This window comes from Bombus huntii, chromosome 7 (assembly GCF_024542735.1).
Source record: "Bombus huntii isolate Logan2020A chromosome 7, iyBomHunt1.1, whole genome shotgun sequence".
Classification (NCBI taxonomy): domain Eukaryota; kingdom Metazoa; phylum Arthropoda; class Insecta; order Hymenoptera; family Apidae; genus Bombus; species Bombus huntii.
The window spans coordinates 15,696,439-15,723,466 of record NC_066244.1 but is presented as its reverse complement, the minus strand read 5'-3'; the positions used below and the strand labels follow the sequence as shown (position 1 = coordinate 15,723,466).

Below are 27,028 nucleotides of genomic sequence, written 5' to 3'. Positions count from 1 at the left end.
GATGCGACTCGTGAAAAGCGTCTCCGATATGAATGAAATTCGACGGCCGGTCGTCTATTCAACGTTCCGAGAACTCTCAGCCCTTTGTCAGCCAGATATAATTCAAAGAATTTTCTTGCACCAGTTTACCCATATACCCGGCACAACGTCAGCTTTTATCACGGCTTGTTACAATGGATTCCTCGTAATTGAAATCTAATGCACTGAATTCGGATCAGCCAGCCGAGCAATGTTGATATTTTTTTACTTTAATTTCAAAGTGAATAGGTGTTTTTCTCGCATGTTTTTTTCCTTTTAATATTATTTCGTGTCCGTAGAATATTTGACAAATTTCGTTACGCTCAATTTTCAATCATTTTTCAAACGAATTTCGTTACGACCTGACGCATTATTTCGTAGTTGAAAAGTCAATTATTTCGATCTCCAACAATTCCATTCTGGAACTTGTAAATCTTGTAACAAATGGAATTATTTTGTTTAAAGTAAAATTGAGACGATTGACTTATTAATTATAAATGTGATGTCAGTTACTAAAGATAATCGCAAATTGATTGTAACAAGGTTTGGGTAGAAAAATTAGTTGATCGAAAAGTGAACATAGAATTTCAAAAGTCTTAAAAATTTGTTTCTTAAATTTTTGTCCTTGCTTGAAGTGTTGGGTTAAGCATTTAAATACGAAACCCGTTACAATATTTAGTGTTCCCCTTAATATTCTCAGTACGCAGTGTAAGCCAGAATCAATAATCAATGGTGATCCGTATTCGAAAACAGTTTCGTAACTTAAAATGGAACGTACACTTTGATTCGCTTGAAGAAGTTGGTGGAAGTTTGAAGTGGCGAACGGAGCCAAGTTGTCCAACTAATTGTATAATCGAATTCGATGATCGATCGGTTTTTCGTAATTTATACTTGGACAATTGACCCACTTCATGAAACGTTTCTCTCCGCTTTATTAACCACCTTCATCATCGTATTATGTCATTATATGCTGCGGAAAACGGAAACTTCCATCTCGTCGCATACTTGAAATACTTTCTCATAATTTGCTTAGTAATTTATTCACACATTTAATACAATCCGAAAAAGTGAATTAATAACTTTTAAATATGGTAATAAAACTTTTAACTTTATAAAATGAAAACCTTAACTTTTTGAGAAATTGAACAAAAATTGAGAAAACTCTAGAATGTCAATCTGAAACATATTTTCTACATTTTTCTCTACCCACTACCACACTCAATTACAAAATTGTGGACATTTTTAAAATATCTAGAAACACTATTGCAGAAGAAACTTGTCACGTAATTATACTGACATTCGTCATATTCGTCATATGATATGTATCATGATTATATTGTATGATTTTTATCAAATTCATATTTTCAGGAGCATAATTGACACATAACTAAAAATAAAAGAAATCATATCTAAATAGTAATTTCTTTCATTTACTAAATAGTGGAATTATATTTTGCTTTAAATATTTCTTCGTATAACTTACATTTTGTAAAATTCTTATAATCGATGTACATCTCAAACATGAGAGTAACCAGCGGCTAAAAAGCTGCGTATATACTGCCTCCTCATTCACCTCTACAGAGAAGGAAGTGTAAACTCCGAATAACCAGCTTGACCGCAGCTCCTACGAGCAGAGACAAATTATGTGACAGTTTCGAGCCAGTTAGCATATCGATAACCTCGCCAGGGTGTTCGATAACCGGGAACGTTCTCCTCACGAAAACACGTCGCCTTACTATCAGCATGCTCCGTACATTCCGCGCCGAATGCCGCATTCCAATTTACTTGAATGTAAATCCAAAGTTCGAGCGTCGGCTGCTTTCGCAACTGAACGTAAATTGAGCCCAGATCTGGCAAACCGTGTCGAAGTTCCATGACCGATCTTCGCAGTTCTTGCGCACCTGAACACCATCGAAAACCTCATCCATTGACCTGTCGAACGATCTCAAACTATGTTCGATCTGTATCTGTTAAGTTCAACAAGAGGAAATAACATTATAATAAGAAAATAGATCGTGTCTTCGAATAATAATACGTCTTTTTTATTGTTAATTATTATTATATCATATTGTTATAAAAAGGAGCATAACATCGGACGCGTAAAAAAACATGACGTAGGTGAAAATTCAGATTATCGTTCTTCACTCTTATTAGTTTTAATTGAAAATTAAATCAGAAGGAAAAGATATTACAAGTTTTTTAAGTAACATCTTGGGCAGGATTCATTTTTATTTCATTAAAAGTTCCTTTTAGTTATGGATATTTATGACGTTTTGAAACTGAGTTTCAATGTTATTTTGAGGAATTACATAGTATTATGGAGAATGTTTAACAGTATGTTAAATAGAAGTATGTTAAATCAATAGATAAATTTGATTGTAACATGGAGTTGTATTAGAATTGAGGAAGTACATTGGGTTGTTGATAGAATCGTGGTTTTGTAATGAAGTGATTCTGAGATTTGGGCTAACTATTGAGAAGACTATTTGGTAGAAGAAACCAAAGAGACTTTTAATAGGTGAAATTAGAATTTCAATGTATTTGTTAGCAATTAATACGTTTGCTGTGTTCTCAAATGCTTCGATCTTGAAACTTTGTAATTCAACAGATTGTTTCCATTCTTTATAGAAGCTTCAATCACGCCTAACAATGTCAAGTTTAAAAATTCTTGCTTAAGATACAATTTATCAACACATTCATCCACCACCCAAGAGGACACTTTTAACAAATTTTTCAGACTCTTAAATCCTCAAATTTATCTCCCTCAAAGATTTCACAACGCGCTTAAAAATAAAAATTTCAATGTGAATATTGAAGTCTCGAACTCTAGAAATACAAAATTGTCAGAGTCTTTCGTCATTGACATTTTCACGAAGACAGCCGATCTTCTATGATCTTCATGATACGTTCAAAGATATAAAGTTGAATGTTGCAGAACCTCGTTTCTCGGACTCGCAAGATACAAAATTATCAGAAGCTTTTATCATTCACGTTTTCACGACGTTACATCTTCCTCGAAGATTTCACGTTACGTTCGAAAATAAAAATTTCGACGTTAGAAAGTTTCAATTGTTAAATTCAGAAGATACAAAATCATCAGAAGCTTTCGTTATTCACATTTCCACGATATAAATCTTTCTTCCTCGATCTCCTTCAAAGATTTCATCGACGAATTAAAGTATAATACTTATTAACCCTTTGCGGTCGTATGTTCAGCCACCACATCACTTTTACCATTTCGATCGTACATCTGCTCTCGGTCACTACAGCACTTTTACCATTTCGATTGTATATCTGCTCTCTGACAGCCACTGCTTGCGCATTTCTTCGTCAACGCGCTTCTTAAAATTTCATATAATTCTTAAAAAAAACTTTTTAAGCTACTTGTTACATACGAGATTATATTATATCAACGTTCGTGGGATGCAAATGAATTCTGACCAGCACGGCAACCATCTCCGAGCCGAGTACGAGCGCAAAGGGTTGAAAAGCTCGACGATCGGACACGTTCCATCACGGCGAGCAGTCGGAGCCGTAGTGCGCGCGAGTCGCGGCCAGCGGCAGCGCAAAGAAACGGTTCGTAGGGATTCGGATCCGCTCGGCTCGACGAGTCGTGGCGCCGAGTAGCGAAGTCGTTCGACTCGAGTCGTGTATGCGGCTGCAGTCACTCGTGGAATCCTGAGTCGTGTCAGTGCTCCGGCGGACGCGATCGCGCGCGAGTGTGTCGTTCAGTAACGTTGTTTCAACGCTGGAAGAACGAAGTGAACGGAGAAAAGGGAGTAGAAATACTTAGAAGGATCTACCCACAGGTGCGTGTTTCCGGTGTAGTGAACGAGCAACGAAGAACAACAGGGACACGAGTCACAGCGATAATCAGCACTATATTTCTAACGTTAAAAACGAGTCACGCGCAAAAGTAAAATTCTGCTTCGCGTTTGTTGTGATCTTTTAATACGTTTTCAAGAATCCGACCTTCGTTCCCAGAGGTCACGGAGCTGTAAGAATGTACTAGGAAAACCATAGAATTGGAAACTAAAGTATAATAGTCGGACGAAGAGTATGTTCTTGGATGTCGACTTCTTCGTTGAAAATTCTTCTGTGTGCTAATAATAATAATAATCTTCCGAACGATTCCTTCTTTTTAATGAATCGTTAAGAAGAGTACGTACAATTAGTAGTTGAAATTGATAGCTTTATACGTATTGTCCATTTTCCGTCCTTGGCGGCTGTTACTACTGAATTTCGTACCGATACGCGATCTACGACACGCTTATCGATCGTATCGCGTTCCCATTGTGTTCCTCGATGCATAAAAGTCTCGTTGATGAATCGTCGACGTTAAACGTGTAGGAAATATTTCGCGAGATCGAAAGTCTGACGACTACGTTATTTACTCGAGGTAGTCGCTAATAATTCAGTCATTGTTCTTATTTGTTTGATATTAATATTCAATCATATCGTTGCTCTGTCGTATATGATTGCGGCGTTTCGTTTGACTCGCCTGTAACTCACGTTCGAGACACACGTGTCTGTGATTTCACGCGACGGAAACGTATCACTGGCAACGCCTTCGATACTACGTCGGGCCTTCCGGCGCGTCAACGGAGGAATTTACTTGCTCGTGGGACCAACATCGCCAGCTAGACGTTTTTCGAAGAGAAATCTCGGCGGTGTCTGTGCATCCGGTAAACAGGTTATGCGTGGTCGTGTCTCGACAAAAACTCTGCCAGGCTTAGTCGAAACGTTCGAATAAGCTCATTGTGTTTATGACTCGTTCGGTGTCGTGAATTACGCGTGACGATGTGCGATTGAGAAATCTTCGCTGAAATTTGAAAAATATAAACAAGCATCGTGCCCTTCGCTCGAGAGAGTGCATCGTTATACGTATGTATGTGTAATACGGAGTGCAGAAGTCGCAACGGTTAGGTCGTTCGATAATCCAGTGTGTTCGGCAAAGTGAAAACGTGAATGATAATTGGCGATAGACGAAACAGCGACTCGATATTCACGTTTGGTGCGTTTAATTAAAGGCTTGTTCTTTCATCGGAAGAAGTACAAAAGTGAAAGAAGCTACGAAAAGAAAGAGGAGATATTCGTGGAAAGCTGCGGACCGTGATAAGAAACAGAATTTTTGAAGAAGTATTTGTGACACGTTCGTTGATATCCAGAAGAATACAACGATTTATTCGGCTGGCTTGCTTCAATTCTCGTCCATTCGCGTCTCCAGAAACAGGTAAATTCATGCAACGATTACATCTTTTATGTGACGCGTAAATGTCTCTTTGTTCAATGCTCGTCGTTCATGAGTTCGACTCGCGATTATCGGTTATTCTTGTTTCACGACTCGATGTCATTGCGTCGATTCTATAGTTGGAAATTGAAAAGTGACGACAGATCAGTGCATTCGATCGAAAATCGATCGTTCTCTTCCAATGCTGCTGTGTTTTCTTCCACATGTACGGTTTCCACGTGTCCCGTGCGGATAGCGTAATTCACCAGGGAAATTGATTACAGGCTCGAGGTAACGCGGATAACTCGTCTTCGTGACTTTTTCCGTTCGTTGCGGCTGCTGGCTTTGTTGTAACGCATCGTGGTTACGGGATTAAACGAATATATACGGTTAGCCAACGGAAAGTGAATTTTCGTGAAACTTTTTCGTTTTCCATTGTTTCGGTTTCTCCTAGCGATTGGTTTGTAGTCGAAAGCGAGTTGTTTTAATCTGTCTCGCGTTACTGATCAAATTTATTGCAGATTAGTCAGCGATGTCTTTGTGCGAGCTTCTTTGTGTCGACAAGGGGAAATTCGTGTTGGAATTCCCTTGGCCAGGAAGTCTCGTTCGTGACCAGTTTACTCGTATTTAGTGTTCGGGAAGTGTATTGAGAAACGGAGCTCTCGATATCTTATTGGCTGTATCTTTCGATCTCGGAATTTCTCGACGCGTATCGATGCATCGATCAACGGAAGGAAAGAGGATAATGAACGTGGCTTATCTCGCCGATTTATTCAATGCTTCGCGAATCGATTTATTTCCCGATTTCGTATCGGACGATTTATGTCGGGGACAAGAAATCGTGGCTGTAAAACCAGCGATCGCGATATCTCCTGGTTAATTAACATTAATTTCGGCCGTTTCTTCGCTATACTCGTTTTCTTGATATATTAAGTATTCATTTCGTACATTGTTTGATAATTCCAAACGACTGTATCTGGTTTTAAATGAAGTTTACTCCTGTTATTTATTTCAGTAGCGTAATACCGTTAAATCAATATGTATGTAACATAGTGTTTATAAATGAGAATCACGGTTCAAGTAACAGCAGGATATCAGAATTTTGCTAGCCTGTAAAACCAAGTACAAATTACCTCGCATCGTTATACTGTCTCGTCTAACTTGAAAACAGGTTAAACTACTTACCATTACCACTCTGTGAAACACATCAAATATCAGTCTCGGTTGAAACGAAACCGTAAATAATTTCAACTAAAAGTGGTGCAATTTCAACTCTGTTCGATTATAAGCATCGTTCAAAAGATCAAATAATCTCTCTAGTACTTTATAACTTCGTGCTTATAATTTCAAGAAAATTTAATTGTATTATTCTATTCGATAGAATAAATAGAAAACGAACTATCGCGAGTCTCTTAGCTCTCAACGCAAAATACTCCGAAACGATTACTTTTCTCCCGACATCAAACGGAACAAAGAAAAAAGAGTCCAGACATCGTGTGCCCTGAGTATGATCTCAAAAGTTCGGAATCCCTGGCCGACAGAAGCTTCTTTGGTGGAAGTGTCGGCCGAGAGAGGATACCGGTTACCAATGTCGACGAACTCGAAGAAGGTTGACCAAGGCCGTTTGGGTCTATTTATAGCGAGCCAGTAACGAAGTAGACATTTGCCGGGAATCGTATTTTCATAGATCCTCGAAGAATGTTCTCGCAAGGGAGAAGTTGGACTCGATCTCGCCTCGGGAGTCCTGAATTATTTTAGCGACGCCTCCCGTGAGAGACGCGCTAGAGATTGCTCTTCCTCGCTAGGGGAGACTGACTCGAACGAACGAAAGATCGCTTTATCAGCGCCCACGGTATCTTATCTAGGAACGCGGGGAGCACGGCCATTCATGAAGATACGTTGAGTCGAGTTTTCAACAAGAAGTCAGGTTTCATCAAAGTTTCATTATCGCCATTTTTCTCCTATCGCAAAAATATTATTGTGCTCCGATACGTTTCTCCATAGATATCGCCCGTTATCATATCACGCAGTGATTTTTAATTCCTTGAATTACATACATAATTTCTTAGAATTTGTTTTCTTAGAATAACGAAATATCTAACAGTAAATTATTTTGCCTTGTTGTCTGACGTCATTTACATAATATACATATATTATGTATGTTTGTGGTCTACGGAACTGGAACAAATGATATCTGGTTTTTTGATTGCAACGAGACAGACATGCGCGAGGGAGATGATTAGTGGTTTAAAGAGGAAGTTCAACTGTCGTATTTATGTGCTATCGAATAAATATTGTGTCTCGAAGCGTTTTTTTTTAAATTTTTAATATCCGTTAGGATGACGAAATATGTAGCAATAGATTATTTTTGTTGGTTAAAAAATATCTTGTATATATGTCGGTGATTTACTGATCATTTATTTTCTTATACTAATTGGATTGGCACGAGTAATTATGTATAGTGCATTGTGTAGTTGCAAAATTCCTTAAGATAGGAACGCGTGCCTTCCTTAGATCATATCAGTTTATCATTACGGTAAAAGAAATATTAGAAGAAATTAAAGAATTACAAATTTGACGTTCCATTCTAATTGATTCATACTCAATGAGTTATGTTCAAAAGCTTCATAAGTTAACGTACATTCATAATTCGAGTAAATTTTCACATTTTCGTAACCATCGACTCTTTCGTTTCAATATATTTTTATTAAAGTAATCTTTAGTACGAAACAATGTATTTTGTATCCTAAGAACTAAAAGATGGAACGAATTCGAATATCAAGCTCAGTTTGATATGAACTGCAGGGATTAAAGAAGGTCCATAAATAATCATTAATTAAAGTCCAACTATTTGGAAATACTATTTCCATGGCTTAATCGGGTTAATAAAATGTAAGATATATTCACGCCCATATAATTCTATAGCAGATGCGAAAGGACGGATAACAGCACATTGCACAATAATAACCAGAGATCATTTGACCCAGTTGCATGTCATCCTATATAAATATTCTCTTTGAGATTGAATTTTTACAATTTAAATAGAACTCTTCGCCGTTAAATTAAAAAAAAATGTATTTATAAAACGTAAAATATACAAAATGCGTGGGAGCATGTTAAAATTCAACATCCGTCCTTAACTATCGATACTACCGACAGTTGGTGATTTGATTTCATAATTAAAGTAAATTCGATTTCAGGATATTAATCGCAATAAACAAATTCCTCAATAAATCATCGAAACAAGTGATTCACACAGTACCTATATATATACTACCTATATATAGCCGATAGATATCTGGATAGTTTATTTTAATAATATAGGGCATATTATTTATATAGGGAATTTAATATAGGGATTTTAACCTAGATAGAAGCAATAATTTTTGTTTCGACGATGTAGTCTCATGCGTTTATAGCTCGGTGAATATTGCGCTTGTCGACCGATTAAAACAGTTTTATTGAGCTTTGAATTGATTACACCTCGCGCACGCATTATCGCTGATTAACGCGAGTTCTGTGCAAATGTTTCTTCTTGCACGACCACACGTAGAGTTTAGAGTGAAATGTATTAATCGAACGACCACTCGTGCACAACAGTTTATAAGGAATAAGTGTTAGTATTCTTTACGTTGTGTTAACATCTACGTTACAATGAATGCAATTACATAATTTGTTTCTGCGATAAGTTTCAGTAATCAGAATTTTTATATTTCCATTTTTATGGTGTTCTTTTATTTTTCTCTCTTCATTCTAATTTAATACTTTTTGTTAATCCTACCGTGATTTTCGAAACTTTTTATGATTTTCGCAGAAGATTTCTAACTTCCTAATACAATAGAATAAATTAGAATTTATGGAATCCAAGCAGGAAATACCGCGAATTATTCTAATCTGACAGATTATGTGGCAAACGATAATTCATGAGTATTTATTTCTATTTGTAGTTACGTGTCTCAGCAAAGTAAAGTATAATTTTCATTACCGACTACTACGTTGCCGCTAGTACTATATCACAAATTATTGTACACTTTCGTTGCGGCTGAAAACCATCGTTTCGTCCGTCAAAGTCAGGTGCAATTAAAGCGTGTTCACCGTGGAAACCAGCGGTGACAAAAAGACCGCTTTGATGTTTTCGCGTCGCTTTTTCGTTCTCGCGTATTTTGTATTTCCGGCACTTGTAACAAGACAATTCCTGCTCGCCCGCGGAAGGACGAACATTATCGCGTCGGTGTTCGCGCGAAACCGGAAGTATGGATGTCGGGTTCCAGCCAGACGTTCGTTTCCACGTTTTCTGACGCTTTATAGTTCTATAATCGCCGTATCGCGTGATATTTCCTATAACTTCACGAACGCGATTGTCCTCTGCTTAATAATCGGTAATTCTAGTCTGGGTTCATGGTAAATAAAAATCAAGGTTAGTAAATAGTGCTCGTTAATTAACGCTGATCAGACTAGCAGACAATGAAAGAAACAATGGGAATAGATAATTACACGATATCTCGGTAGAATAAATTTATATGAGATTATATAATGTGAATGATGTAATTAATAATAAAATCAAAAGGAAGCAATGCTTCCAGTGAAAGATTAGGTTTTTAATTGTGTTTGCTTTACTTTAATAACAAAAAACTTCATTTTCAATTTATTTGAAACTAAAATAAAAAATATACTTCGTTTTAATGACAAACCTCGCTCTACTTTAGTAACAAAAAACCTTATATTTTCGATTTATCTCAAATTCAGGCGAAAAGTATACATTGCAAAGTATCAGTTTCTTTACATTTGCCTAAAAATGAGGAAATTTTTAACTTCGTAGGATATACACGATCAAGTTAAAGATCGCCAACGAGTAGTAAATAGATATTTGAAATATTGAAAGTAAGTACTTAGTTTGCGAATGATATTCATAGACTTGAAGGTAGAAATTACGTATGTAGATGGTAGATTCACATGCTACAGTTAACAATTTCGAGTTGAACCTGCAATTAGTTCATGTGTAGACGCCTCTAATGACGTTTATGTTTGTCTTCCCGTACCGTGCAAACTCACGCTGAGACACCATGACATCGCGTGTATTCAGATAAATAAACGAGATATTTTTCACCGTCTTTATCACTTTTCCAACGAAACAGCGAATCGTAATTTTATTCTCAACTTTATTCGTCGGGCACAACATATTTTTCCTATATTTGTTAATCGTATTACATAATTATTTCAACTTTTCAATCGACCGAGCGCCGTTGGCTCGGCGTTGTAACGAACATAAAATGCTTTTGTTGCCATAGATACAATGCTATGTTCGGTATTCGACACACAGTGGACATGCCTATGAAAATACATTATTTTTTTTAATCGAGCTGGGACGAATTTCACGAGCACGAGCGACGAAATTTTATTCGGCTTGTTTACAACGGCCAGATGCGAAGTAACGGAAGCTCGTTCGTCAATTTCGCGACAAAAATGTGCAGGCGATCAATGTTAAACGTTTACCAGCCATTCAAATCAGCTTTTCGTCACAGCCGATGAACAATAGTGAAATCCCGGCTCGTATCGTTCGTTGCCATTTAACATTTGGATTGCAGGATTATTTTGCGATGCGTGAACGAATACGATACATATTTTGTTTTTCACGAAAAGAACACAAAAATGATGGAAGAATCGGTGTTTTATTCAAATATCTGGATAAACGCGGTGATTTTCGCTGTGATATTATCACGAAAATAAAGTGAAATGGCTCGTATGACTTTTATCTTTCGATGATTTAGATCATTTTTTTGCCATAAAATAATGCCACCAGTAAATGTTAATCGTAGATAAAGTTGATATACACTTTATTATTGCAGTATTATGTACATTCTCTTTAAATATCACTGCAGAGGTATATAATATCCGAGGAAAGTGATTGTACAGTTGACGTGAATATAGCGAACGTCGAACACAAAAAGTAATATCGATTCAGTTTTTGATTAAAATTTGAATAAACTCTTCGATTGTAATATTAAAAATGGTACATCGAGTATTAAAATATAAGTTTAGTGTATACGTAGTTCTATTCATAACGAAATTATGAGACACAATAAATCTGAATAGCGATGAGAAAATAACAAGTCAACAATCTTTATAAAAGTTCTTCTGAAACTGGGATACTTAAACCAATATCTAATCACTAAACGTTATCTAATCACAATCATAACACATAATCTAACTGATATGTTAACTTAACATCCTAATCTTTATAACAGAATGCTATTTTTCTTCTGATTTTTTCCCAACTAATAGCAAACCCCATAAGCTCGTTATTATTACAGAACAGACACGTAGACATACGTTTAGCGTTGAAACAGATCATATAAAAGCGAACTAAAAACAGTAAGATCGTAAGAAACGCATCTTCACAGAAAAACAGCGTGGCTGATCCAAACCGTCTCGGCTCTCTTTTTGCCTAATGAAATACCATTCATTGGCGCAATTTTCGCACAAGATTCTAGATACTGTCCCCTATGGGTTCCGGCTTTGCTGAATATCGTCTTCCTCTCCGATATTTGACACTTTGAACAAACCTTGGGATTCCTCGCGCGGTGCAACATCGTGGCGGCGCGGCGGGTAATTCGAGAACCAAACCGGTTCGTTCTTATGAAATTTCTCGATGCTGTAAGCCGTAAGCTCTCGGCATTCCTGAGTGAAGCGTGTAACGTGGCTTTTCATTGAATTTCGACGCGGGCAATGCTTGCCCAGGAGTAACGTAAAAAGATAGAAAGAAAGAGAGAGAGAGAGCAACCTGTACTTGAGTGGAATCACGTTAGCTTCACGTGGAAATAATTAAACGAGGCAAAGAGGAAAAGTAGTGGATTTCCGTCTCTAGTATTAAAAATTGAAGAAACTCGTCTCGTTGGATATCGAGCTATTTTACGAGAGACCAACGTTGCGAATTGGAGTAATTGTCGGTTCATTAAAATACCATGAATGGAAGATCGTTCCGCGTTTATTTTTCATTTCTGTAATTTTTGCAGGAATGCGTTCATGAATGTAATTTATATGTATTACTGGCCGTGAGTATTGGAACATTTAATCGTCATACTTATGGGAAAACTAATAAATTCCACTTTATTTAATGTGCTATCTTATTAAAACGAGTGAAATAACAGACTTGCGGTAGTATAAGAGGTAGAAGATGTATGAAAGCAGTGAAAAACATTCAATGCATACTAAATATCATCAAGTGTTTACTAATACTTATCACTGGCAGTGTATATATTATGACAATTTATGTACAATAACAATAGAATTATGACAATGTATATCATGAATGAAATATAGATGTTATGGAAGCGGCTTTAAAATTTCGGACTGTAGGAACCATTTGTATTTCGTATACCAAGGCCAGTAGTCTATTATCTGGCTACGGTAGAAGGTCCTGCGAACAATTAACAAGATAATCTTCGTACCCACGGTAATAACTTTGTCATTGCTTGAACTATAATTTGCATTACGTGGAAGAATAACACGATTGTAAAAAAACTTATACTTTACGATCTCTTTTTATTAGCAATTGGGTAAGATCGAATATCTTTTGTTAAGGTCGAGCAATATTTTTCTTTATTCGGATAAAAATTTCTGATATAAATCATACAATATGCAATAACATATGCAGGCTATGGAATTGATTTTACCATTTTAAAAGAGCGTCCACTATATTACTAACACAAATTTGTATAAACGTAATTAACGAAACGAGATCTGAGTTAATATTTATTTCACCCACCAAATAATATAACAAACATTTTATCTATCTCTTCCATACTATATGCATTCTGTGCATTTGTATATCACTAAATTTTCCATAAATGTAATCCCCAGTCTACCAATTAATTCAGGACCAATTAGCACGATACTAACGCGACGAACGACAAATACCGTTAATTGAGGAATGGAAAAAATGGCACTACAACCCTCGCGAGAGGCTCGCGAAACGATTCTGTTTTCACTGGGACGAGAGAGGACCCGTTACCAGCCGCTCCATAAATTCATCCTCCAGTCGTATCCCCATGGTGGAGCTCTGAGGGACACAAGTGCTCACGCGTGCCGAATATGAAAGTCAAATACGTTCGCCTACCAGCAGGATTCGTCGAATGATTTCACGAACGGACCAAAGGGGAAACCGGCTTCACACGGAAGAACCAAAAGAAAAAACGAAAGAAGAGAAAAAAAAAAGAAAAAGAAATATCTGGAGGAATTGGGCGGACCGTAAATTCTCCAGCGCCCACCCTTAAAACGTGCTACGATGGCAGGGGAAAAGAAATGGAAAAACATGGCGTTAAATAGTAACCCCTGGGAAACTCGAGACCGTCACTACGTACGCATATTCTATGTGCGCGTACAAATTCGTGAACAAGATAGCGTTGAAGGGGGAGGTTGGATGATACGAGGGTGTTCTACATTATACAACGGCTCCTTTTAAAAGTATATATACACATTGAAAAAGTTGGAAACCCCGGCGAGCTGGTCCGAAAATTTAAATTGCACCGCGCAATTTTATACTGCCCGCTCTGTTTTCCCGTTTCTTGCGACTGCTCGCCTTTCACCGATTATTCTTTTTGTCGTCGTGCTTGCACTTCCCCTACCCTTGTTTCTCCTCTTACGTTCTCTTTGTGTCTGCCTGGCTCGCACAGCCACTTTTCATGTACATGTAACTTTTTCCTGCTTCTCGTCTTTCCTTTTTGGGGGGTTCTTCTAGCTGGTTTTTCGTAGTTTTGGCTTTAACGTATTATAACCGTTGATCTCGAGACCTTTTTTTATCAGAAGGCTTGTTCTGTAATTTTAGAGCGACTTTGGTATTAAAGAATTTAAATGTAGATTAAATCTTAGACACTTGGGAGTAAATATTTGTTATATGGGCTTATATAGAAGTCTTTTACAGAAAATTACTATGTGTATAGTTCTTCAATGGCAACTTAATTAATTTCACTAGACATATCAAGGACAAACGATTTGTACGCTTAATAGTACTTAATCAACTTTCCTTATTATTTATTATTTTTCGTTCACATAAAAAAAAAAAGAACGAAACATCGTTAATGGGACAAATAATCAGATTTAGTTAGTAGGAGTTCGTTTAATTAGACAGTAATTTTTAGATCTGATAAATTGAATTCTTTTTGACAATGTAGAAAAGTATACTGACTATAAAATTTATATAATTAGAAAATTTAAACACAAAATAAAAATCCAAGAATTTAATGCAAAATCATCAATAGATCTTTCGTCAAAATTTTAACTAAACATTTTAACTATGGTTTCAGAGATTTTACTAAATTTCATATTACAAATCAAATAGACAAATTAATTGAATTTATGGATATTTATGAATATTCGTTAATACTCATAAATACAGAATGAATTTTTTTCAATGCAATTCGTCTTGAAATTTCTCTTCTACTGAACACAAATTAGTCTTTGTGATTGAATTCTCTAGGAATGAAAGAAATCCCAAGCTCATATAAATCGATGGAATTTCAGCTAGATAAGATCAAATTTATTAGTCTATGCGCAGTATGCGCTTATTAGCAATGAAGTAGGTTCAGCGCAATGGAATTACGCTAGCAACAGATTAATACGATTCGTTTGGTTGCTCAATGTAGTGGCATTCCTCGAGTTATTGGCGTGAATCGATAGCTTTGAACTTTCTTTCACTGACATTTTATGCTAATTGAGACGACGCGGCGCTCGTACGGTACCAAAAGTGAAAGGTGGCTCCGATCGCGAGCCTCGATTTGGAATCTGAAACGTGAAAGGTCTCGGTTCGTCTCTATTTCTGAAATAACACGTCTCTCTGATATTTCCTGGCTGTATGATCCACGTCTCTTTTTAGAATTATTATCATTATTCGTTCCTATTTATAACCACCATTCATATTATTCTTTAAAAATACGCCTTTTTGTATCTTGCAAATTTGTTTCAATTAAGTCGATTAGAATGGCTAGATTGAATCCAATAGTCGAAAACTTCAAATAATTAGAGCTCTTTCGTGTTTAACGAGCTTTGCGTTTTATCGATCAATAGCACATTAACACAGTTTCTACTGGCGTGACTAATAGGTAAAGATATACGCATAGTTATAAATGTTACGAATGGAATCAGTAAATTTGTATAATAAAATTAACGTATTAACATATTTAATTATTTTCCTTATCGTAGCCTCTTAATGCACACGTTATCGTAAAATATCAATTAAAAATGGAAATGAACGTAGACATATCTTTTATAAACTATAAAAATTGCTAAATGACTGGCGTATCAACATTGTCCGTATGCTATGTAGTAAATGTTTTAAAAAATAAATAGCCACCTAAATTGTCTATAATATATTATAAAAGTCTTGTTTATTAAGCTGTATATAACATAGTAATATTTAACAACAAATAAGGACCACACAGAAGATAATTTAATTACAATGTTTTATTTGCTACGATCTTTATAATTATTTCTTATTATACGATAAATATATATACGATATAAAAAAATAAGTGTTTATATCTTCTACAAGCCAAAAGTTCATCTCGTAGATATCTCCGTTTTTGAACCACGTGAGGAAGATCCTGTCACAAAAATTCATCTTACCAACAAGTGTTTTTTCAAAAATGTCAAACATTTTTTTGCACATCGCTAAACGACTTCACCAGCTCTCAAATTACAGTCCATTGCATCATTTCGGAGAAATATTCGTGTGGAGCTCCGAGAACTCTTAAACGGAGTCGTTAAATACTTCTTCGAATGGGGGCTTCGATCACGAGTCGAATCGAACGACTCGTTATTCTGTAGTTCCATTGGAGCACCGATCGACTCGTCGCGTTCAATCGCATAGCGTTAAACAACCGATCCACGTCCGTATCAGTCACTCACAGACGGTGCACGTGCACCACGTGTCGTGCAAACGCCAACTATTTGTGTCGCGTAGCCGTGAGTCGCGTAGCTGATAAACCCTGTCTCATCTACAGTGATAAGCCGTGGAAAATAGTTCAGTTTCGTTGTTGGACGTCCGAACGGAAAATTTGCCACCATACGGATACGAAATATTCGCGGACCAATTGCCGAGGTCAGAGAATGTAGAAGATGAGTTTTTGATAGATTCTAAGTTAATCTGGCGTTGATTGGTTTGTGGACGAATGTTAATGGTTCGTTGGTTATATGTTTTTAAGAGTAGAATAGGTTGCATGCGGATTTTTCTTTGTAGCTAAGTATGTGAGATAGTATGGAATATGAAAAATATTAAATGTGAAAATATCTACATACTTTGACAAAGTTAATTACAGTTGTCTTTTATTGGAATAGGGACATAATTATACTTATATATATTTTTTTTTTCATTTTGGGTATTACTTCGACTGTAATCGTTTATATATAGTTTGCAAGAAATAGTAATCCGTGTGAATTTAATTTGTGAAAGTTTATCGGTTTATCGCAACATCAATGTTCTCAATGCGTGACACACTGACATATGTATAACGCAGAGATTAACGTATTAAGCACGTGGAATTGGGTTAAGGGGTAGATATCGCGTGTGCAACACGGAATACTCAAGTTGTATCCGGTATTAGCAGGAAGATGTGTCAGTGACGACATTACATACGGCGATACGTATGGTCGTAGCTTGTAAGAAACTATCTGTCCCTACACTCCTAAATGCTCATTTGCATGATAATAACCTTTGTCTCTAAAGTGCGTTATCTACATTTCGTCGTTGTTACAACGTTGCTCGTGCAATTTGCCGAAAGTTTACCTCTGATTTCTAAACAGATTTAACGATAAACTATTCTTTGACATTGCGAGTTTTAATACGCATTTTTGTCGAAGAATATTACGAGATGGAAAAATAAAGAAGAAAGATGAAGTAGAATTTCATAATAAATGAATGACGTTTCACTTCCCGTTGATTAAGACGTTTGTTGTCTATCAAAAGTAACAAAAAGGACATCTTGTGTGTATATAAACGCATAATTCTGACTTATCAATTTATAATCCGAAGTATTGAAATTGTAACGTGACGTATATAAAGTATTATTTTACCATTTATAAACTCAAATATTTACACAGATTGATAATGTTAGTTCGTAATTTATCTCTCTATCCACGAATGCTGGGTTTATAGGAAAGTGCAACTTTCCACTTCAATCTTTTTCGTCTTGTTTGTTGCAAGAATACCGGTTCTTTCACTTTCTCTTAATGAAAGTAATTAATCTCCAATCCCCACAGAAGCATCTCGATTTCTAAGTATTCGTGTTTCAAAAATACCGCAAAGGTCGATATACGAGCTGTGGATCATTGAAGATGATATATGAGCGTATAGGCGCCGAGTTCAAAGTCATTCGTATATAATTATTAAACAGTTTGTAGAGACTCGAGTGAAATATATCCTCAGAATGAAAGAATATATTTCAAACGTTACAATTAGAATATTGTTAGGATGTTGTAATTAAATGTTTTAATTAGGATGTTTTTTTGAATTCCAAAAAGATGCTGATTAAGTAATTATCTTGTGAAATTTTTAACTCTAAAAAATTGGATTTGAACTATCTACCGCCTTCGTCACATCATCGTTAACGATCGAAACCAAAATAAAAATACATGTCAATTCTAGTTTGTAGTTTCTTTGCTAATCGTATGCGTGTTATCGACGCATGTGCACGTTCGAAAATAACCAATGACCAATTCCAGCAACTTTTCCAATCATACCTCGAGCAAACTTGAGAGGCAAGAAAAGACGGGAAAGAATCGTAATGAAAGTTAGGAAGGGGAACTTTCGTCGAGCAACTTTCGCCCCGGTTAGTCCAAATCCCTGGTTCGTTTGCACGTCTTCATAGCGGAAGTCTAACCGTTGACCCGGGAACAATATCCGGAACTGCTTGATTTATTTTCGTCGCTTGATTAACGCGCCGCAAAAATACATTTCGCTGTCGCGAGCAGCCGTGGCGAAATTTTCCGCGAATATCGCGCAAAGAATTATCAAGTGGACGTTGGGTAATTGATCACGTGTATTAATTATAGCTTTCGTGATTCGAGTTTCAGTTAATGAGCTGCATAAAGATTCGAGATACGTTTTTGTATATGTTGTAAGAATCGTAGAAAATGGTTTTCATAATGACTATGTCTGATCTTGTTGAATGTAGAATTTTTCTTTCAGAGAGTAGATTTTATGAATTCAGAAATATTTACAGTGGTCGTAATTGTTGTAATTTACAACGATTTCCGGTCAAAGTAGACCATAGTTCTATTCCAACGTAGCTAATTTATAAGTATCTACATTGGTAAAATCCAAGGTAGTATTTCATACGATACTGTGCAGACAAACTCTTTATTCCAACGATATAGAAAATTTATGTATACATTGACCGCAGACTTTCTCACAATCGTTGTAATAAACATTTTAAAACAGGCTTAGTTGCTGACATTTTATTCTCGATATTTGTGTACAGAAAATTTTTGAGAGACAACGGATTTACGTACGTACATCGTAGATATGCTACGGAAAATCTGCGATAATAATATCAAGTAATATCAATAGTCGTATCACAGAAAGTAGAGATATGAAATAACATTTGTTTACTTATCACGAAAATCTCTTATCGGTTTGTAGCAATTTAGTAAAAAACACCATACCTTTTATCACTCTAGTGAACACAACACGATAAAAAAATGACGACTTTACGTTTCAAAGTCGCAGCGAAGATGTTTCTATTGTAATTTTTGTAGATTTTCATTTACGATCGCAATTTTTTGACCGTCATACGTTTACTACTTGCAAAAAGACAAGATTCGAGACTCCAGTCATCTCGTCGCGTTATGGTAGTTTCAGCGTATAAAGGAACTCGGAAATTTTCCTCCGACAATAAGCCAATTCGTAGCTGAACGTGATTAAACGAAGCAGGAAGAATAGTTGTGGTGTCGTGGAACAGTGTTATTTTTCATCATCATCGCGCGAAAGGAAAGGAGGAACAAACGGTCGCGTCGGTGCATTCGCGAGGGTGTACCGCTAAACTGCTTTCTCGAGTAACCTGGAAACGATTCGCGGCCAGACGAGATGGATGGAGCCGCCACGCTCCCCTGCCAATACGTCGATAAATCATTCTGACGAAGCGAGCGAGAAGTTTTTAGTGAACGAGCCGCCACGGTGCAGCGGTGGTCCGAAGGCAACGAAAACGACGACTTTACCGGGGGACCCTTTGTTGGATCGTATCCTTCTGTCCTTCCTTTTTTTCTTCTTCATTTTTCGTTCCTTCTATTTTCTTGTTTTCTTTTTTTTTTTTGCTTCTATTTTTTTCATTTGGTACTTCGACCTCTGGAACTCGCTTGGTTCATCGCGAGGAAAATTAACGGTTACGTTAACCCGCCGGAACAGGCGTTACCATCCCCTTCCTCACTGCTAAGATTTATTGACGCTCCGAATCAGTATATCCGCAATAAACGTAAAATAAATGGAGGAAAACTGGTAATTTTAACGATGCCTCGGTAAGAGGTTCCGAGAGGGAAATTGTGCAACGAACAGATCGAGTATTTGGCGATAAAATGCTTGTTTGGGGAATTTTCTGTGGAATTTTGGAGATTTTGCGTGGACAACTGTATTTCTATTAAATTCTGATGCGTATGGTATCGTATCTCGTAATTTCATACGCGTACGTAAAATTACTGTGACGATGAAAAGATTAAAATGAGATTGACAAAAGGTTATATTATATTCGGCAACAAACGAATTTGAAGGATTTTCTATGGGATTTTGGAGATTTTAGAAGGATAATCGCGCTTCTATTAATTTCTGATGGGTATCGTACGTGAAAATTACTGTGGCAGTGAAAAGATTAAGACGAGATTGACAAAAGGTTATATTACAGGATTATAAGAATTAAAACTTCATGGTGTAACAGGTATTCCTTTAAAACAAATTTCTCGTCGTTTCGTAAGCATTGGAGAATTAAGTAATTCCGCTTGGTTAAATGTCACATCGATGCCGATCTTGCGATGACGAAACGTCGAGATATTTTTCAAAGTCTTAATTTTAATAATTACATAACTCCAGCCTGGTAAATAGCCCCTGCCGTAAAAGCCTTAAATTTCTGTTTGACGAAAAATTAGGTTGACGCTACTACGAATAAATAAGAAGATCAATTATATGAAAATAAATGTACGGCATAAAAATGTCATATAAAACACGAAGGAAGGAAGTATGTGTAAGAAGATTTATGAACAAGAGGTAGGCAATGGTTTATTTATTTATCTAAAAAAAAATACAAGCGTGTAAGACTAATGTAGCTTCCTCTTGACATTGACTTAATACTACACCTCGATATTACCTTGTATGTTGACGCAAAGTAAATAATTCAATCAGAATACGTGTCTCTGTGGTATAAATAATGTAAGCTCGAAAGCTGACAGGCTTTCAGGAATCGAATTTTTCAAGTAGGTCACTGTTCTACCGTGGTAGAACGCTATAGGACGTAATTTTGGATTATGAAACTTCTACCTCGCCAAATAATTTTTCTAAAAGCTGCATAAGTAATAGACTATAAGAAATTCTACTTTAATATGGTTGACAACTGGATGAAATTTAAATCTACAAAGGAAACTTGAAATTTACGAATTGTGAGATGAAGTTTGAAAACGTGCAAACTTTCTTATAAGATGTGTTAACGATAAAGAAAAGAACAAATTAAACAGAAAATTCACCAAAAATAACAAGCTATAAAATATAGTTTGAAGAAATGAAAATTTTCCTGTAAAGTATACCAAAGAAAATTGTTCCTCTCTTTGGAAGTGAATTTTCATTTCATCGAACTACGATATATCGTATAACTTGTGAATTGTAATCTTTCCTATCGATCTAAATTGAAATTAAATTATAGGATGTTTGAAGCTTTTACCGTGACAGGTCTGTCAGCTGTTTTAGATTTTCCTCGATTTGAAACTTCAGTTTCTACAAATATTTGATATTTTTACGCGACGCTTTTCATTGTTCAAACAAATGCCAATATTGCCGTAGCTTCGATTGCATTTTCGCGGGGATGGCGTGGGAACGAAGTAGATCAAAATCGAGTAAAGTGTTTCACTGTGTTCCGAGTTGAAGAAGTAGGCCACCGGGTCCTCCCAGGGCTTGACCTTACACACCTTTGTGAGGAACGTATCTACGATCGCGAGTGTATTTCCTTTCTACGCTATCTGTTTCTGGAATACTTGAGAGTCTCCTCAGAGAATCGAATTACGGTGGTATTTCAATTTTACAGAATGTTATTCTATGTCACATGCTTCGCTGATTAATCATTCACATTTGGTGAATTATATAGATTAACCTTTCTGAATTGAAATTTACGAACGTGGAAAGTTCGGAAATTCGAAAATTTGAGAACACCTCGAAGTTTACACTAACCCTGCAACAGCAGTCACATTACTGCAAGAACATATCACAAAAATAGAAAAATGGCTTCAAGTTAAACAAATTAAAGCAAACCCCGATAAATGCAATCACATTACATTCATATTGCGAAAACAGATACCACCAAACATTATACTGAACGGCACGCACATAATACAAACAAGGCAAGTCAAATACCTAGGACTCCACTTAGATACACGATTCACATGGGAACAGCATATTAAATCAATAATAGACAAAATACAGATAGGAAGGAGACAAATGTATTGGTTAACAAGTCGAAAATTCAAACTAAGCATAGAAAACAAACTAAAAATATACAAAACGATCATAAAACCACTTTGGGGAACAGCAGCAATGCGCCATATAAGCAAAATAGAGACAATCCAAGCTAAAATTCTTAGAACAATAGTAAACGCCCCATGGTACGTTAGAAACGAGGACATACGGAAAGACCTTGGAATACCAACGGTCAAGGAAGAGATTAGCAGATTCGCAAGAAGGTACAGAGAAAGAATAGCAACGCACCCGAACCGGCTGGCAGCGGAAACGATCAACACAAGTATAGGAAGAAGACTAAAAAGGAAACACCCAGCAGATCTCATAAAGGATATATCATAACAAACACCCCATTGGGGGTAACCACCCACATGATAATCAAACAGCTAAAAAATTCTACCAAATGTCCAAATTGGACAAATTGTGAATGTGAAATATTAAATAAAAAAAAAAACCTCGAAGTTTGAAAGTAATCTAAAGTTTCAAGATTTGCAAATCTCTGCGTTAAGAAATTTGGAAATTTAAGGCTTTGAAGATTCGAATATTTGGAAACTGTAAAATGTTTGGCAAATTAGAAAATTGAGAAATTGAAAATTTAACGATTGAGGAGATAACGTTATGGCGGAGTATTATAAAATTACAAACAATGGTACTCACAATGTCGACGTGATTCTAGTATTATGCATCGGTTTACTATCAACAGTTCACCGTTGATGACTGAAGACATAACAATTAATAACAGGTTGGAAATGAAAAAGCTTATTGTAAAGGTATAAAAATGTAAGCTTGATTTATTGGCTGTCGTAAATGATGTAGTTTTAACGAGGGAACCCAGTATACCATTAAAACGCAAACTCAATTTTCTTATTTATTATATTGTTGATTTCATAACATATTTAAAAGCGATTTCTTACTGTCGACCATTTGCTCGTACAGATATCATCTACTTTCCTTTTTCGTCTTGTAGCTCATCACGCTTGATCCTTTTTTATTTTACGCTTCTCGTTATCTTGAAGTGCGTTGGCAATGAAACGAAGAAACGTGAGATCTTTATTAAGCCGAAGAGTTATTTTCAATTACATCCTTCTGGACGTTTCATTTATTTATTATTATCTTTATTATCTTAGATTATTCGTTGCTATATTCCGATAATACGAGATAAGTTTTATAAAATTTTGCTTAATATATCTTTTAGATTAATCCTTTCCAGAAACAAAAACGTTGAAACAGTTTCGATAACTTCACAAATTCTATGATAATATCGTTCAGCTGGAAAATCATAAATTACGATATTCCTTTTTCTGAACTAACGATCTTCGTCTTCGCACCATTTTCTGTATCAATAAAAGTATTTAATCAAGATAAAAATCCAAGATAAAGGAAACTCTCTCTATATCAGACCAAGTATATAAACGAAAAGAAATCCTGGTGAAAAGATTGCGAAGGATTTCACATCTGGAAAAGACGAAAGGACTCTCGTCTCCATTGTAAGTCGAATCTCTGTCTTTAACACCATTGAGACTTTTCCGTGTCAACGGAGATCAAGGGAATGGGAGCAGTGCTCCGTATCGGTCGGAAGCATTATCAGCCTCTGGTGTTCCGGCCAGGCCAACGAAGTTTAAGCCTCGTTGTCAATTGAAGAGACGCGAATCTCTGTGTTCTCATTGTTTACGCGGTCCAGACCGGCCTATCGCCGCGGCCAAGCTTTCAAAGTGGACCGCGTGCGACCTCTGCTATCGAGAAAAGTCTCTAATCGCGACTGTGTCTACGTCAATCGATAATTCGACCAGAATGTTGTAAAATTCCAGTCGACGACCCAAGGTCGTCATATCTCGTGCGAACGTTAGATAATTTTGCATTACGTAAACGTAGCGAAAAATCGAAGAAATTGTTTTTTGAAAATGTCTTTCACAATTTAGAGGGTCTTATAAAGGGTGAGTGTAATTTGGACGAATGTTTGAAGGGATAAAATTGACAAATGCGTAATATCAGAGCAAAGAACGCGGAATGTTAACAATTCTATTGATATTTGATATTCTATGTTAGTTTTCATTTGCAGTCAAGTCGTCTAACTAGGTTGATTAAATTATTTCTTCGTTAGAAACGATTATATTATTAAAATATTTCTAATGAAGAACTGAAAAGATATAAAGAGATTTATTTGAGTTACAATATTATTTTATTCAGATACAATAAATAATTTTAATTGTTAAATAGGTTGATACGACCGATCGAATTTCACAGATTATTGGAATCGATTTCAACTTATGTTTTTCCCATTGTAATTGAAGCAACACGATGAGCCGAGTCGGCCGCCGTTAGACCGGTTTCAAAGCGGATAGCATGCAAAAAAATGATGTGTCGTTTAAAAGAGCGCGACTAATAACTGTGAGTAGCCTGCCGTGCAAGTCTGTTATAGTTTACTTTGATAAGGATGCCCTCACGAGGCAATATAGGAAGATAGGACGATCCCGAGCACTTCTTTACGCTACGTTGATACGATTCATGAATTGCCTGCGTTACAGCTTAACAGGTTGCTAGTCACTTTACTCACCTCTGTATCATAATTTTTCTTTCATTTAAATTTTATAGCCTAATTTGGAATTCTTTGATTTCTATATACTTTTCTTTTTTTTCTATTCTTTGCCATTTTCCGTGTAATTTTCTTTTTACAATCTTCTAAAAAATACTTATAGAATTCAGAGATTGATTTAAAAATTATCTCTATCTTAAAAATCATCTAATTTGGAATCCTTTTTATTTCTGTATAATATTTTTCTCTCTTTTGTTCCTTTGCACGTAATTTATCTCTATGCAATCTTCTCTTTTCTTCTTATGTAATCTTTCATTCTTACAACTTTTTACAAATATTTTTGGACTAGAGAGACTTATTTGAAAACATGTTTTTTAATGTCCAAGGATCTTCGCACATTTAAAACAGCTGTTATCTAAAGGAATAATTGTAATTAATCCGAAAGGAACTTTGATCGACGTAATTTCCCGCCAAATGTAGAACGTCACGGGACATCGGGATGTTTCCTCGGTACTTCCTCGTCCGCCTGTAATAACAGGCAATTAACGGAAGTTCTTTAGTAATCGCGCACACGGACCTCATCCAACGAGAAAGATATCTTATGAACCGCTTGACTCGCGTATTGTTTTATACAAAATTATTGTGCATGACATTCTCGTAATTTGAGCCTCACGTTTGTTATCCAAGTTACCGACGCTGTCCGATGCAATTATTTTTCCGATTATATTTCCAACGATTACGGTTCGTTCTCTCGAGATGTTATCTATTTTTAATCGCACGTCTGTCAAATTTGTGCGAAAATACTATCTATTTCAGAGAAGAAATTTATTGTTATTGTCATCGTCAATTTCGACGGGCTTTTGTATTAAGGAACATAAATATATAAGAGGAAGAAAGGAAAAGAAATTGAATAATAATTATATCACGAATATTTACGCGAATTTATATTTTCGATGAAACCTAAGCCAGAAGTATTCCTTTAACTTTTCTAACCGTTCCAACGAATGCTCTATGCTGAATATTTTGTATATTTTTGCATATTATGTATGTATATTTTGTGCACTTTTGGGTATTTAAATTTCTCATAAATGCAGTTTCTCATCGGGGAAATAATTAAAAAATATTATAACGAGGAAAACAAATGTATCTTAATTCTGATTGTTACTTATAAGATAACGTACAATGTACTACTTACTGCAAGATAAATTGTTTTAATAAAAAAACATATACAAAACATCTATGAAATGTATATGCGCAAATGTGTATAAAGTTAGTTTTTCGCTGAACATCAGAATCGGGTTTCTTCTTCGTTGAAATGTTCGATGCAATTGTAATATGGACTTGGTATTATTCGTAGAAGAGGCAGAAATAATTTCTGCTTTGATTGATTCGGAACTTTGGGCGGGAAACAAAACTGAAAGCTTGAGAGGAATTTAATTAAGCAACACTTATCTTGAAAAATTGCTTGCTCGTTTGGCTTCTCGTAATTGACGGGAAGTTTGTTAATTTCTAACTGTTTCGTTGAAATTCGAAGCGAAGAAGCTTCGCTTCGCAACTTTCAGAACATTCCTCCGTGCCAATTATTCGTAAACGCAGAACTAACTAAACGAATGAATTTTCCTTACTGAGAGCTTATTGCGTAAAGAATAATACAATATAAAGAGATGAATAATTTATCTAAAATTTATAATCATATACTGTAGTCAAATTTAGAATAGACAGAACATACCTTGTTTTCAAAACAAACATAGTGCCTTTTTTTTAAATAAAGATCAGAACAGCAGAAAGAGACTCCATTTCATGCTCATTACAATTTTGTATGAAATGGTGCAACAAAAATTTGTTTAGCAATAGAACGTCGTAAAGGAAAAATATTCTAACGATGAGAAGTTGTAGCAAACTCAAACAGCATGGTTAAAAATTTACCTTTTTATACCAGTTTCTTAAAAATTCCTCTAGGGACGCTATGTATATCGAATAATACGAACAGGTTCGTGAATTCGCAACAAAGAGTCGTCTAAAATCAATGGAGTACTCTAACAATAAATTCAAGAATAAATAAAATATTGTATTCAGTGATCGATGATGTATCGCTTAAAAATCAATGAAATGTGAAAATTTCAAAAGTAAAATTACTATTTCGCTTTTTTATCCACCTCGCAGAACTTCGCTAGAAAAACGTTAAATTGAGAATACGAACGGATTCAAGCGTACACAGTTCAGGTATCCAGGAGGTGCCTTTTGAAATTTCTTTAAGGCGACGATTCTCACGGGCTCGATGCATTTTTTCATCCGACCAGATGACGACGCCATTACGTGGCATATAAACGATGATACTTCCCAGCCAGTTCCTTTAACGAGATAGAATTCCAAGGCTTTCAACATCGCGAGATCTCGCCAAGCGGAGCTGATTTGCATTTAGCGAAAAACAAAACCGTTCCTGGCTATAATCGTTCGTTGGTCGGGTTCGTTTCCTCGAATTCGAAGTCGCGCGTTTCGTTTGCTCGCCTCTTCCACGGCACGTTACGACGAACAGTTTACCTGAGTT

General features: G+C 36.0%; 1 protein-coding gene and 1 long non-coding RNA gene across 5 annotated transcripts in view; one reads left to right on the top strand and one right to left on the bottom strand.

The window, feature by feature from the left end:
- The window catches only part of LOC126867884 (mannosyl-oligosaccharide 1,2-alpha-mannosidase IA), a 691,228-nt gene that overhangs the window by 469,209 nt on the left and 194,991 nt on the right, over positions 1–27,028 (top strand). For 3 of the 4 annotated variants that reach the window (XM_050622935.1, XM_050622933.1, XM_050622932.1), the window contains exon 1: positions 3,691–5,251. The exons of the other annotated variant lie outside the window; for it this stretch is intronic. The gene's annotated coding sequence lies outside the window, so the exon portion shown is untranslated. Of the gene's footprint in view, positions 1–3,690; positions 5,252–27,028 lie in introns of those variants that run through there. 4 annotated transcript variants of the gene reach the window in all.
- Positions 1,116–3,541, bottom strand: LOC126867962 (uncharacterized). Its single transcript, XR_007690496.1, has 3 exons — positions 1,755–3,541; positions 1,502–1,642; positions 1,116–1,405 (listed from the first exon to the last, which is right to left on the bottom strand). It is a non-coding gene; the product is annotated as an uncharacterized LOC126867962 (long non-coding RNA).